This window comes from Amblyomma maculatum, chromosome 7 (assembly GCF_055883805.1).
Source record: "Amblyomma maculatum isolate TAMU_Amacu chromosome 7, ASM5588380v1, whole genome shotgun sequence".
Classification (NCBI taxonomy): domain Eukaryota; kingdom Metazoa; phylum Arthropoda; class Arachnida; order Ixodida; family Ixodidae; genus Amblyomma; species Amblyomma maculatum.
The window spans coordinates 30,324,129-30,338,655 of NC_139350.1; the positions used below are offsets into that span (position 1 = coordinate 30,324,129).

The 14,527-nt window shown below is 48.7% G+C and overlaps 1 protein-coding gene across 1 annotated transcript in view; it reads left to right on the plus strand.

The window, feature by feature from the left end:
* Nucleotides 1-14,527, plus strand: part of LOC146182881 (uncharacterized) — a 169,959-nt gene that overhangs the window by 25,432 nt on the left and 130,000 nt on the right. The gene's annotated exons all lie outside the window — the stretch shown is intronic.

Below are 14,527 nucleotides of genomic sequence, written 5' to 3' on the forward strand. Positions count from 1 at the left end.
GTTTTCCCCTTTGAAGCTGCATGGCTGATCCCTCAGCAGGTCCATGCCGCAGGACAGGCGGCCAAAGCAGGGATGGCCGCCCCCGCGTCGGGCTGGCTCCGCGTGCAGGCCGCACAAATCCCTGCTGCTGCCGTCACGGGGACGAAGTCCGCTGGCCCGCCATCCGGTCGCGGGCGGCCGGCACGCCTCCAGTGCGCTGATCGCCTACGACCGTGCCGACTCCCTGCAGGTCGTCAATCAGGGCAGCAGGATCCGTCCCTCCGCCTACAGGAACCACTCCGGCCTGCATATCTACATGGGCCGGGTTCTTCTCCAATTCGAGCTCGAATGCGAGCTTTTTTTTTCGGGCACCACTGTATGTCTGTGCAGCCATTGGGCTGGTAGACTAAACATCACATTCGCCGCTCCCCGCCGCCTGAATGCAGACAGCGTGGGCCATGCGTCCGGAGTGCCGGTGTCATAAATAAGGCAAGTCGGCGGGCTAGGTCCCTCTGAATGTGCTCAGCACAGGCTTCGCGTACAGGAACACTGCCGGCTTGTGTATTGACACGTGCCGGATGACTTCACACGAGACCGCTCATGCCCTTGCGGTTGACATTAGGCGATTGCGCCTACCTTCCGCACAGTATCATCGCGGAAAGGACTGCCTTCCCTTGTATCCGCTCGCGCGAACTCGCGCTTCTGGCGTTTGTCCGTCGTCAGCTCAAGCTGCACAGGCAGCCGACGCCGCCGGCGCTGCTCTGCGTGGGTGACCTCCACGCTCGGAGCACTCCCCCTTTAGCGATCGCGCTGACGGAGGGTGATGTAGCGATGCCCACGGAGTAGCTGTGCGCGTGATCTCACATGCGCAGCGTTTGACAATCCTTCAGCGATTTTGCTGGGTGTGGGTGCTACAGAGCCGCTGCTTGAGTGATTGCACTTGCGCGGCATTTTTCCCGTTGTCGCAGCGACTGCGCTGGATTCGGGTTTTGCAGCGTGACCGTAGAGACCGCTCTCGGGATCGCTTGCCTATGCGGTGTTATGCGCATGCAGGGACCGCTTCTACAGTTACTTTCAAAGGAAGTACTGTTGGCATGGGTCCGCCGATTCCGCCCGACCGCGGGCCTTTGTGCTTTGCAGCCGCGAAACAATCTCAGCAACCTCTAACGGTCCCACCCATCTGGGCGCTCGACTCGTCGCGGTCGCGCGTTCACGTCGCTGAGTGCGTAAGCATAGCTAGCCATCGGACTTGCAATGTTCTTACCGCGACTGCGGTTCGCCTTTCCATTGGCATTGGCAGTAATCTCGCGCAATTACTTTGCGTAGTCGTCGACATTGGTCTCGACCTTTGCGTTCATGCGCAGAGCTAAGGAAATGGCGCGCCAGTGCACATTCCGGTAGTTATGCGATTGCGCATATTCACCCTAGAGCGGCTGTATATTCCGATATCGGCGCTCGCTCCTTTGCGAATAACGGCTTTTCTGCCCTCATTTGAGGCGTCACTGCCTAGCACGTATTGTAGCAAAGCTTAATCATAGACCAGCAGGAAGTCTCCAACTCACTCGTAGCAATACCAGCTACACTAGAGTTAACTAACGCCAACCACAGTACAAGTGGCTTCAAGGCGCAATTTGGCCTGACTCGTCGTGGGGTTCTGTCTCTTCAATAAGACTAGCGACCCGCTTATGACAAAAAAAAAATAGAGCCCTCCTACTAACCCCTGACAGCTCTTAACTGCTGAACGCAAGCTCGAGTGGGTGTCCCCACTCTTACGAGATGCACGTGCTTTGGAGGTTTCCGCAACAGGGCGCTCCCCGCTGCGACCTCCTTAAGCAAATTTGGTGTACTACGGCTCCTAGTGACATCGCACAGGCGACTATAATTCACGCTCCCTTTCCGAAAGGCATTTGGCTGCTCGTGAACTGACCTGCCGATTGCGAGTCAGCTCACCGCATATCCATGCGACGCCGCTCCAGTAAACATGGCTTTCGACTCTCCTGAGCCGGTGAACTTTGAACCTGTGCTCGGCGCGCTTCGGCAGCGCTCTCACCCGCATTCTCCGCTGTACAGACAGCGCGGTTTTGAGCCAACGGGCAAAACGGACTAACCGCATCGGCGGTTCTGGGCGGAGGTAGGCAAATGGGCACTTATCGTGAGCTGGACCAACGGGCCGGCTTTCCCGAGCAGGTGTAAGGGGGGTAGCGTATGCAACTGGCAGTAGCTTGACGAGTAGCTCAGGATCTCCTCGAGAATGACTCGTTCGGCGGACCACACCTGGGATTTAACTTGAGGCGTATCGCTATAGCGGTTGGAAGCCCCTGCCATTGGGCTAGGCTTCGCACAGCGGCCAGGATCCCCCAGACGACTTCGGACGACTTACTGCGTGGAATTCCACCATTCTTCGTGAGCTAGCCTCCCCAACTGGACTGCTAGTGGGGCCCCACGTTGGTGCGCCATTTTGTGGGGATTCTCTACGGGGCTGCGGCTCCGCTCTGAGAACCGAGGCCACACCGCTAGCTCCGACCACAGCAGTGGCCGTGAAGAACGTCACACCGAGGCAAACATAGCCAGCGGGCCAAGTTGTTTATTGGGAACGCCCAATGTTCTTCCTCGGTGTCACAGCAGCATCCGCGCGCTACGGCGTCGCGGCGTCGTCTCCCTGGGTGTAGCTGCTGTCCGCCGAGATGAGAGGGGAGGAGGAAGGAGGGGCCGTTCACCGCCCTCTCCGCCACAGCGCCAGGGGAAGGAGGCCAAGATGGGAAAGATGAGGGCTTCCCGAGAGAAAGAGAGGGTGTTCGCAGCGTCGTGCGGGCGAGGGAAATGTTGAATTTCCACAAGCTCTACATTATACACCCATCATCCAGCTCATGGGCTCTGTCATTCCATCTCATATCTAAAAAAGATCCAAGTGACTGGCGTCCGTGCAGTGACTATAAAGTGCTGAATGTCAAGACTGTCCACGACAGCTATCCACTGCTTCACATCACATCTGAATGGCGGCACCATTTTTAACATAGTGGACCTGGTTAAGCACATCACCAGATACCCACTGTGTTTGCCAGCAAACCTAAAACAGCCATCACAACTGCGTTTGGGCTGTTAGAGTATGTGTGGATGCCCTTTGGACTTCAGAACCCAACTCAAACCTTTCAGCAGTTCATTGCTAAGGTCACAAGAGGCCTCCCAGCTGTGTTCGCATACATCGATCATTGATGTATGCAAACACAGTCAGCAATATGTCTATAGATAATGATAACTACCTGCGTGCAGTTTACAGCGCCTCCAACAGCACGGCCTGGTTGTGATTCCCGACAAGTGCGTATTCGCCGTTTCCATGCTCACTTTTTGGGCCATCACAACTTATAGCTTATTTGCCAATTGCTAATATTGTCAACTTTTGCAAGAGTGAAATTCTCACGGGAATAAAAAAAATCCTTTGCAGAAGGTTTCTTTTGTGCGGGGTTCGACTGCATGTGCTCAACATTTTGACAGGGTTGAAAATGAAACTTGCAGTGCTCCGCAACCATTACGGTCTGCTGAAGTGGACTAAAGCATAAGTCAATGCAATGGGTGCCAGAGAGGTTTATATGTGAAATATCCCTTTTTTACTTTCAAATGAGGAAGTGCTTACTGAGGAGTTCGAGGCAGAGAGATGCGTGCAGACTGATTTGGGCTTTGGACTGTTTGCAAGCAGGCTTCATTATTCAAACGTTCACCTGTATTAAACCCATTTCATCCGTTACATTTGGTGGAGGTGCTGGGTAAAACATCCTGGATTCGCCAGTATCTCGTCGCAGCCGCCGTGTCTCAGGTTTGCCACCTTTATCTACTCAAGAGTACCTTCCAATGGCTACCATCCAAGCGACGCACACTCTGGAACAGTGAGCTGAAGAGACAACGGCCTAGAGATAGGCAAAGTGGCTCACTTTAGCGAACGGCTCAGCTCACTGAAGTGAGCCGGCTCATTTGAACGGTTCATTGGCTCACGGACAGTGAGCTATTGGAGAGAGATAAAGACAACTCTGCCTCTCTCTCGTTCACTGATCTTCACCCGTTCGACCTCCCGAAACTAAACGAAAGCGTGGAAATATTTGCGCGTCCATCCTATCTCCCCTCATGATGACTGTAAAATCCCAGTAAACAGCAACATCCATATTTTTTTAGACCCGATTCTTTCTCTTTAAGTCCACTATATTTACTAGAGGTGCACCCATTCCCCAAGAGAATGTTTCGTTCTTTTGGTACCCTATCGTTTCACAATTATGTGAATAACATTGGCCATCATTCAACACACTGAGAATTATCCTTAATAATTACTTCGGGCCAAGCCCAAAATCACGTTTGGACTGACTGTTAATAAATATTGATAGTGACAATGTAGACAGATATAGATAGTGAATTATAAATATAGAGAAAGCAGATTACCTCATTCGAGGTCCCTCTTAAATTCCCAGAGACAGTGAATTCAGGAGGAGCCTGAAGTATAATGTAAATGCATCATTTTTTTAATGCATTGTGCGCTTTGTAGCTCGAGTCCGCGTTAGTCCTTTTTCACTTTCTAAATCCCCCCTCCCCGCACATGCTTTCTCTAGCTGATTTGTTTTTCGTATATTCTTATAATCCTGTTCAACTTTGCGACAGTTTTTCTCAATGCCCACAGCTCTCAGCGCCCCGGCTTCTCCCATTGCTTCCTATTTTTCCTGGCAACAGGTTTCTGGCCCAGTACCTTAACCCAAACTCGTTCAACCTCCCTGTTTTTGCCGCCACATACATATGCCGACCGTATTTAATTCATTCATTCATTTTGTATCTACTTCAAGCCGAATCGCTCGCCATTCATGCTGTGAAGTGTGGTTTTAATTTTCTCAAGGCATCTGTTCCCGTTTAGAGCACACGACGCGCTGCAGTCGGTGCTGTTCGTTCGTGACTGAACCAGATTTTTTTTTTCTGCTGGGCTGGCTGCGGAAGGGGCTATGCATTCCAAATTCGCCCTGTTGTAATGCAGCTTGAGAAGACTATGCATAGCAATCGTTGAAAGCAAAACAAAAGACGCACAAAAACAGCGGCGACCACCCGAAGCATACACACATTGCGGCTGCCAGGTCGCCGGCGCGGAGCCTCTACATGGCGCCGAAGCAACCGACCGACGACGTGCGAAGGATTGTGTAGACAACACACTTTTTTCTTTTCTTTATATGCCGGCCCAATCCACCTGTGCCTGCCCACTGGAGTTGCTTTCTCATACTGCTAATAGATGGCGCTGAAGTCGCAGCAAACAGAAGACCTAACTCTGGCAGAACGGTTCCTAACAACACTCCAAAAGAAACGCTGCTCACGGTTCCCGATGGCTCACTGAACCAGCGGCTCTCCAAAAGAGCCACTGCTCACTAAGCGACGGCTCTCCAAAAGAGTGGCGGCTCACTGAGTCGCCACTCATTCTCGCTCTTTTGAAAAAGCGGCTCAAAAGACAGTCGAAGACGAGGAGATGTTTGCGAGGAAGGGCGGTAAGCATATCCTCAGAGATCACCTCCGCAAGCGTGGGGATGATCTCGGAGGCAATGTGGGACAGCAGACGCTTTCTCAGGATAATCATGCACAATGAAGAAAAAATACAGAACTCCGTCGCGCCGCAAAGGAGTCCTTTGTTCCCTTTACTTTTTCTTTCATGTGAGTGACATGATATCCCACACATAGTGCAACATAGTACAACATAGTGCAAGTCTTAGTGCAACAATCTCAGTATTTGGTTTCTAGGGAGCTTCGCTATCGATCGAACGGAGTTTCAAAGCAGTGGAGAGAATGCTGAAGGTTTTGGAGGATATGCAGGAGGTGCGCCTGCCAACGACACCCTAAATCTGCGTACCAGGATATTAATGCAAGGCTGAAAAGAGTTGGCATACTGAATAGGGTTAATAAAATCTGCCGTGCTCCAGACCTCTCCCGGGCCTCAGAGCAGGAGCGGCTTGGTGCCTGAATATCCAAGAATGATGAGCGGACAGCACACAGGGGTGCAACAGCTACACCAATTGCATATTTTGATACGGCTACATATTTCTGCACAAAGCTGTGCATTAAGCGTGAAATGTGCGCCACGCTGTGCCAAAATGCCCCGACTATCCGCAAACGTTTGCCATACTCAGTGACAACTTTCTGCGGCCGTGACATAACCAATCACGATGCTTCACAGACTGTAGCATGCGTCACTGGCATTTTAGTTTTATTTTGAGATTTTGAGATGGCGTCATGGCATCCTAATGCCTACTCATATTTTTCTCTGCATCCATGTGCTTTCTCCGCTTTCCAGTTCGGTCACTGCCTGTGTGCTGAAGGAACCCCATAACGCAAATGGGCTGTTTGTGACAACGCACCACTGCTAGTATTGCTTCTGCGGTGGGCCGTGGTGGTACTTGTGATTTTGGAGCAATACTTCAAACTGTATTTTAAGTGCTGCATGTTTTTATTGGATGTATCTTAGTTTTTTATGCGGCTCATGGAAGTTTTCGATATCCTGTTGGTCCATTCATGTACAGCAAGGTTATTTTTATGCAGCCTTGTCGATAGACTCACTTTCCCACCATCAGATAGCGTAGGAGGTGCGTCAGTTATGGCTTCTGTGTTTCATCATCAGCCTGACTATACCCACTGCAGGGCGAAGGCCTCTCCCATCCACTTGACCCCAGTGAACTTCTTAACCTCATCCGCCCACCTAACTATCTTGTGCCCTCTGCTACGCTTTCCTTCCCTTGGAATCCAGTTTGTTACCCCAAGCGACCATCGGTTATTCACTCTTCGCACTACGTGTCCTGCCCATGCCCATTTCTTCTTCTTAATTTCCACTAGAATGTCAGTAACTTGAGTTATTTCTCTGACCCACTCTGCACGCTTCCTATCTCTTAATGTTACCCCTACAATTTTTCGTTCCATAGCCCTCTGAGTTATCATCAACTTAAGTAGAACCCTCTTGGTTAGCCTCAACGTTTCAGCCTCATAGGTGAGTACAGGAAAGATGCAACTGTTGTATACTTTCCTCTTGAGCGATACCGGTAAGCTGCTAGTCATAATCTGCGAGTGCTTCTCAAATGCGCTCCATGCCAATCTTATTCTTCTTGTTATTTCCTATTCATGGTCCGGATCTGCGGTTACTACCTGTCCTAAGTAGACATATTCGCCTACTACTTCCAGTGCTTCGCTACCTAACGTAAGCTGCTGTTCCTTCCCGAGGCTGTAGAACATTACCTTAATCTTCTGCATATTGAGTTTTAAGCCTACCTTTCTACTTTTCCTATCTAGGTCATCAATCATTATTTGCAGTTCATCCCCCGGGTTACTTAGCAAGGCAATGTCATCAGCAAATCCCAGATTACTGATGTATTCTCCATCTACCCTTATCCCAAACTGTTCCCATTCCAAGTCTCTGAATACTTCCTCTAAGCAAGCTGTGAATAGTCTGGAGAGATCGTGTCTCCTTGCTTAACACCTTTCTGTATGGGAATTTTGTTACTTTCTTTATGTAGAACTATGATTGCTGTGCAGCCACTAAATATATCTTGCAGCACTTTCACGTACGGCTCGTCTACCCCCTGATTTCGCAATGCCTGCATCACCGCCGAAGTTTGTGCTAATACAATTGGAGGTGGAACATGTGAAATTTATTTCGAACATCAGAGGGTCGAGAAACGCACAGCAGCCTAGCTATTGCATTCCTTAATGCCGCAGTGGAGCCCAACACTGACAAAATTAACATTTATGCGTGCTGCAACATTGAAATACTATAAATCATACCTGCCAACCTGAAGATTTCAAAATTCGTAAAACCTCCACGACCAAGGAAGGGGGGGAGGGTTGTTGTTGGTTTTTTACTTTCCAAGAATTTATCTTTAGCGACATCCTTGCTCACTCACCCACAAGCAAACTCCGTGTCCCGTAGAGTAATGAGCGAAAACTCCATTGTGTCACGATTTATTTTTGCAACGCTTTTGCAGTTGCTGACTTCGCCTGCTTCAAAAACTACTCTGTGTAGGCTTGCTCGAAGCAGGTGCCACTCTAGTGTCCTTTCACCATCAGCAGACGTTTTAGAGTTTTCTCGGAAACAGATGAGCGAAACTCCATTCGAGTTTTCTTGACAGAGCTGAATATTCTCTCACATTCAGTGTTACTGTGGGGAATGGAGAGTAGGCCCAGCATAACCATTGAGATTCTACGGAATCTGGGCGATCCGTCGACATCTCGAATGCTTCCCAATTGCGACCACTGCATGTCACACCTTGGCTCATTCAGTATGTCTGCTGGAATCTGGTAATCTTGTATGTTGGCAAACTCCACTTCGAGTGCATCAATTGTTTCTGCTCTTGTTTCCCCATTCTGCTGGGGCAGAATAGCAGGAAACGCCATAATGAAATGAAGTACACTGCTGAATGAAGCAGTTTCTAGAGCCTGCACTTCGGCAACTTCAGCCATCTTCAGGCTGACGTCTTCCAGCGGGAACTTGTGGCGAATATAATCACATGCTGCAGTGAAGTAGAAACGTACAGCCGAGAAGAACTGCTCTTTCTCATTTGAGGTCAGCGTCTCAACTACAGAGGAGGCTGTCATGCCAATGACGATGTCTTTATCATCTTTTTGATTCTCTACAGCTCCATAGGCAACTTCAGGCAATGAATGGCATCCCTTGAGAACAGCTGGCCGCACAAATCGAGTCGAGATCCTCGAGAAGGCGGTTCAAGAGGCTCCTGAGCACATGAATCTGAGGAGCCTGTGACTGAAGTAGGCAGTTTGTCTTCTCAAAAAGAGGTATAATATTTTGGAGAAAAAGACAGCATGCCCTGCTTAGCTCCGATGACAAAAAAAGAAATAGGCGCTCTTCACGGGTCACGTGGCTAGCTTCTGCAGATGCCTCGCATTGAAGTTTCAGTTTCTTTGCTTGTGGTGCAGAATAAACTCATTTTATATTTAGTGAAGGTCCATCACTGTCGCTGCTTTTTTTCCCAACACCTGCAGCAGCCTTGGGAAGGTATGCAGCAATATTTGAGGCCGGCGCAGGGTTCTTGGCGATTTGTAGAGAAGTCTTGGGAATCTGGTAAGACTCCAAAAACAAGCTCTGCTTATTGCACTGTTTTGTTTCAATCAAGAAAAAGCTAAGTAGTGGTTTTCACTGGTCCAGCAGCCTCTTCAAACACTTCCCCAAAGACAGCCAACGTGTCGGCGAATGCTTCATCTTCCTGACGTCGACGTCGTGCAATCTTTGAAAGTCTTTCATTCGATCTTTCCGCTTTGAGCTTTTCTCTAAGTAAAAAAAATGTCAAGCAAGGCGTCATCAACCTTTACAGGAAGCAGCTCCTTTTTGGGCGGCCAAGTTGATGAGGTGGCATGGGCAACCAACCCCGATCAAAGCTGGTTTGGCCTCCCTCATTACAGTCGAAACGCTGTTTTTTTGCCAATCATGACCCGGGCATTGTCCGAAGACAATGCCAACAGGTTTTCAAGAGGCAAACTTTGGGACGTCATTTCGTCCAGAATCAGATTTCCAATTTTCTGACCCGTTGCTTCCCCTTGGATTGTACCGAGGCAAAGGAGGCGGCTTTCAACTCTACTGGTCTCTTTAACGAAGTATGTCGCAACAATAGGGTAAAGCTGCGTATCCCTATTGTTACTTCCGTCCCCAGCAATCGAAAATACCTGCTTTTTTAGGGCATCCAACAAAGGAGTCTCTGCGTTCGCGGCCATTTCACGAACAATTGCCGTCGTCTTCGTCCGTCTACAGGCATAGCGTTTGGCTTCCTCGCGCTTGGGGAACATTTTCCGTAAAAGTGGTCCAGCTTGCTCACTGACACTGAGCGGTATGTTGTGTTCAACTAAAAACGCCGTGAAATGGCATTCTGCACGAATCACACCGAGGTCGCTCTCACCGCGAACAAAACTTGTCAGGCTCGGCTGGCTGTCCGCGGCTCGCACGTATCCTTGGTGCTTTTTCGAAGCGATGTGGATCTTTATGTCGGACTTGCCCTTATGTGAAATGTTAACATCACAGGCACACGTGGTGCATAATCCGAACTTCTCTCCTTTCTTAGACGGCACGAAGCACGAAAATTCTGCCGCGTACGACTTCAAAAATACTTGGAAGTACTGTCACGGCTTTGAGCCCGCCATTGCACTGCGAAACCGCTACTACTAAAACTTCAGTCACACTGAGTCGGACGCGGCCGCAGATTACGCAAAAACAGAGGCCAACACCAAAGTTGTCCAAACACGTGAACAAAGGAACAGCCACTAGCCTGGCGGAGGCGGTATCGAGTTTTGGATATGGATTCGTGTTCCCCCGAGTAGACGATAGAAGTAGAGTCCCTAGAAGTATTTGCTAGTCTGGCTTTCTAAGCGGGGTATCGTATGGAACCGGTTAGCCGCTTCTCGGATGAAAGCGCAGGGGGCGCTGCTCGCCTTAGGAGCGTGGTGTAGGTTCTGCCGTACTGCGCGTCTGCGCCCTGCTGAACCACTAGTATAGTGCTCTAGAATACCGCTAGTGCCAAGGCAGCGCTTGTGCACCACGTGCACGTTTTTGCGCTCGCGAGCCGTAATCCGCGGAAGTTAGCATGTGTGTTGGTGCTCCTTTTTTATGGATGTGCGACCACGTCATGTCCACACAACGGGACAAGCGGGACAGCACGTATTTCGAATGCTACCGCCTTCTAGGAACTGACGCTAACACAAAAATAATATTCGCTAAGTATGGCTCCCTTAGTGGCCTGATCAGAGCAATTTGATTTGAGTGATGATCTGTGGAAACCCTAAAGATTCTGCCTACTCCACGTTACCCCCATCCATGGCCGTCCTATTCAATGAAGGACTTGCAACTCAACTCGTGCTCGCGGGTGCAAGAGCGGGTAGCGCTCGTTCAAGGTGAAATCCTCTGTCTTAGGACACCGAAAGACGCAGAGAAGAGGCAAGAATGGGAGCGCACCATCAAGCGCGGCGACAGAGTGCTCGACGAAGGTAGTGTCGTTTGTGGGCGACCCTTTGAACCCTATAGCTGTTTTATTGAGAAGACTGTGATTCAGGGAAAGGTTGAGATTCCCCGGGATGTTACCTCACGAAGGATACCGTCTAGACAGTGTTTCCTGACATTCCAAAATACTTGCCGAAACCCCTGCCTCAAAAGAGAAATGAGCGCAATTTATTGTGCGAGCAAAAACAATCAGCAGGGAGACCTGCAGAGAAAAAGAAGCGCATTGATACCAAAGCACCAGTGATCCGATTGAAGAATACAGTGATGATGGACCGTACGTGTGACGCGAGTCTGCTCCAGGAATGCAGAAAGCTGCAGTCAGCACCCCGGCGTGGACAAATGTCGATCGTTCTGATGATGAGCAAGTAACATTTGCACATGCCACTTAAGCGAGGACGGATCTCCATAAGCAATATACGTAAGACGGCGAGTTCTGCTCCATCGCAGTTATAGAGATGAAGCTGCCATGAATACTGCAGTGTACATTCGAGCAAAGAAAGTGAAGGAGATAGCAGCTGCCAAGTAAACAGAAGAGATAATTAATCTTCTTCAGGACATTACGAAACAGTTTGTGTCCTGGCTGCGGATTTAAGCCCATTCATGACAAAGACCTTTCCCTCCTCCAATGGGCGTTATATATACTTTGTGACGAACTGTACCCTTCTTTTTGATGCATCGCGCATGCGTAGCCTGCAAATACTTGTGAAAGTTAACTCAGAACACCCTGTCAAGGTGAAAAGGATCAAGTCTGGGGGGTGTAAAGAAGAAAAAGACTTCCAAGTCTCGAGCAGGTTGTCGTATGAAAGACGTACAATTGGTGACAAAGTTGGTCACCAAATTAAAATTGAAAATGAACACCTTTCAAGGACCGAGTTTGAAATAAGGATAGTGGCTTACTTCTCAAGCAGCAACTGGCTGTTAAAACATGTTTTGAGGCTGCCAAATGCAATTCAAGAAAAGGGGTGGCATATTCGAGTGGCTACTCGGCTTCCTAAGCACCAAAGAATGCATATCAGCAGTTTGCCTGAAGCGCGATGTGATTTGCAGAGCTCGGGTTTCCATCTTGCGTGCTTTAATTGTGCATGCATCCGAAAGGTTCCAGTTCTATTTACGTGTTATAACTTAAGAAGAAGTTAAGATGGAATTATAGCGTGAACGAAAACGCCGGCGACAGCGCTCTGTTTCTCGGACATATGGTCCTCTGAGCCTATAATGTGCGTCTAATATAGTCCTTCATGCAAGCGCAATTGTTTATGCAAAATCTTCAGAAGAGGTTATTACAATACGGCACCGCGGTAGTATTCAGTGAGGATAATAGGGTATAAAAAGCAGCTTCGTTTCTCCATCGGCATGCGCGCAAAACTTCGGTCACGACAAAAATTCGTTTCCGTGGTTATGCCAATAACTGGGGCGCTAATTTATTGCTACGACTAAACTGAAATAAAAAAAAAAACTAAAGAGCGGCATCGCACGTACAAGGCACCAGGCAGTGCGCAGCGAATGCATTTCAAAGCGCACGGGCGCGCGCGTCGTCTGCTCTGTCAGCAGTGGCGCATTCCGGTTCACAGCAGCGCCACCGCGGCGATCATTCAGCGGCAACCCCCGCCGCGGCCGGCGGACGAGACTAGCAATATTTCTAGGAACCCTAATAGAAGTCACTACAATGTTTGCAGCTGCTGATGATGATATCACAAATATGTGTTGCCTTCTCGTGGCCGCCAAAGGTACCATAATAGTGTTAACATGGCCTCCGAAATTACCCTTCCATGCGTGTGGTGTTATCTCGGAGGCCATGATGTTAATAGATGTCCGCACTTTTTTTTCCGAAAATAAAATATTTTTCGTAAAATTCGGAAGATTTGGAGGTATGTATAAGGACAGGCCGCCATTGGAAACTGACCCTGGCAACGTTTAATGCTAGAACCCTAGCTAGTGAAGCTAGTTTAGCAGTGCTGTTAGAGGAACTGGAGGGCATGAAATGGGATGTCATAGGGCTTAGTGAGGTTAGGAGGCCGAATGAGGCATATACTGTACTGAAGGATGGGCATGTACTGTGTTATCGAGGTTTACCAGAGAGGCGACAACTAGGTGTAGGTTTCCTTGTCAATAAGTATATAGCGGGTAATATAGATGAATTCTACAGTATTAATGAGAGGGTTGCAGGCATCGTAATTAGGCTTAATAAGCGGTATAAACTGAAGGTTGTACAGGCCTATGCACCTACATGTAGTTATGATGACCAGGCAGTTGAAAGCTTCTATGAAGATGTAGAATCGGCAATGCGAAAAGTAAAGAAGCAGTATACTGTACTAATGGGCGACTTCAATGCCAAGGTAGGGAAAAAACAGGCAGGGGACAAGGCAGTAGGTGACTATGGCATTGGTTCTAGGAATAGCAGGGGGGAGTAACTAGTTGAGTTTGCAGAGCGCAATAACTTACGAATCATGAATACCTTCTTCAGCAAACGGAAGAACCGGAAATGGACATGGAAAAGTCCTAACGGAGAGACTAAAAATGAAATAGACTTCATAATGTGTTCAACCCCCGCCATTGTGCAGGATGTAGAGGTAATCGGGAAAGTGCGATGTAGTGACCACAGGATGGTGAGGTCCCGAATTAGCCTAAATCTGAAGAAGGAACGCAATAGATTAGTAAGAAAGAAAGCCATCAACGAATTAGCGGTGAGGGGGAGGGCAGAAGAGTTCAGGATCTCGCTACAGAATAGGTATTCAGCTCTGAGGATGGCGACATTACCCTAGAGGCAAGGAACAATAACTTCAGAGATATCATTACTGAGTGCGCGGTAGAAGTAGGCGGTAGGATAGTTAGAGAGGATACCGGTAAGCTGTCTAAGGAGACGAAAGATTTGATTAAGAAACGCCAGAGTATGAAAGCTTCCAATCCAACAGACCAGATCGAATTGGCCGAGATATCAAAGCTAATCAATAAGCGCAAGGTGGCCGATATAAGGAAGTATAACATGGAGAAAATTGAGCATGCTTTAAAGAACGGGGGAAGCCTTAAAGCGGTAAAGAAGAAATTGGGCATAGGCAAAAACCAGATGTATGCGATAAGGGACAAGGCGAGCAACGTCATCACTAATATGGACAAGATAGTCAAAGTAGTCGAGGAGTTCTATACAGATCTCTACAGTAGCCAAAGTAGTCAGGACCGCAATGAGATTGGCGGTAGGGAAAAACAGTCAGACGTTCCACCAGTGACGAAGGACGAGGTCAAGAAAGCACTAGAAACTATGAAAAGGGGGAAATCAGCTGGAGAGGATCAGATAACTACAGATTTGCTGAAGGACGGGAGGATATCGTGCTAGAAAAACTGGCCACCCTGTATACGCAGTGCCTGGTGTCATCGACGGTACCGGAACCGTGGAAGAATGCAAACATTATCCTCATTCACAAGAAAGGGGACTCTAAGGACCTTAAAAATTACAGACCAATCAGCTTACTGTCTGTTACGTATAAGGTATTTACTAAGGTAATCGCTAATAGAATCAGGACAACCTTAGACTGCAATCAAGCAAAGGATCAAGCA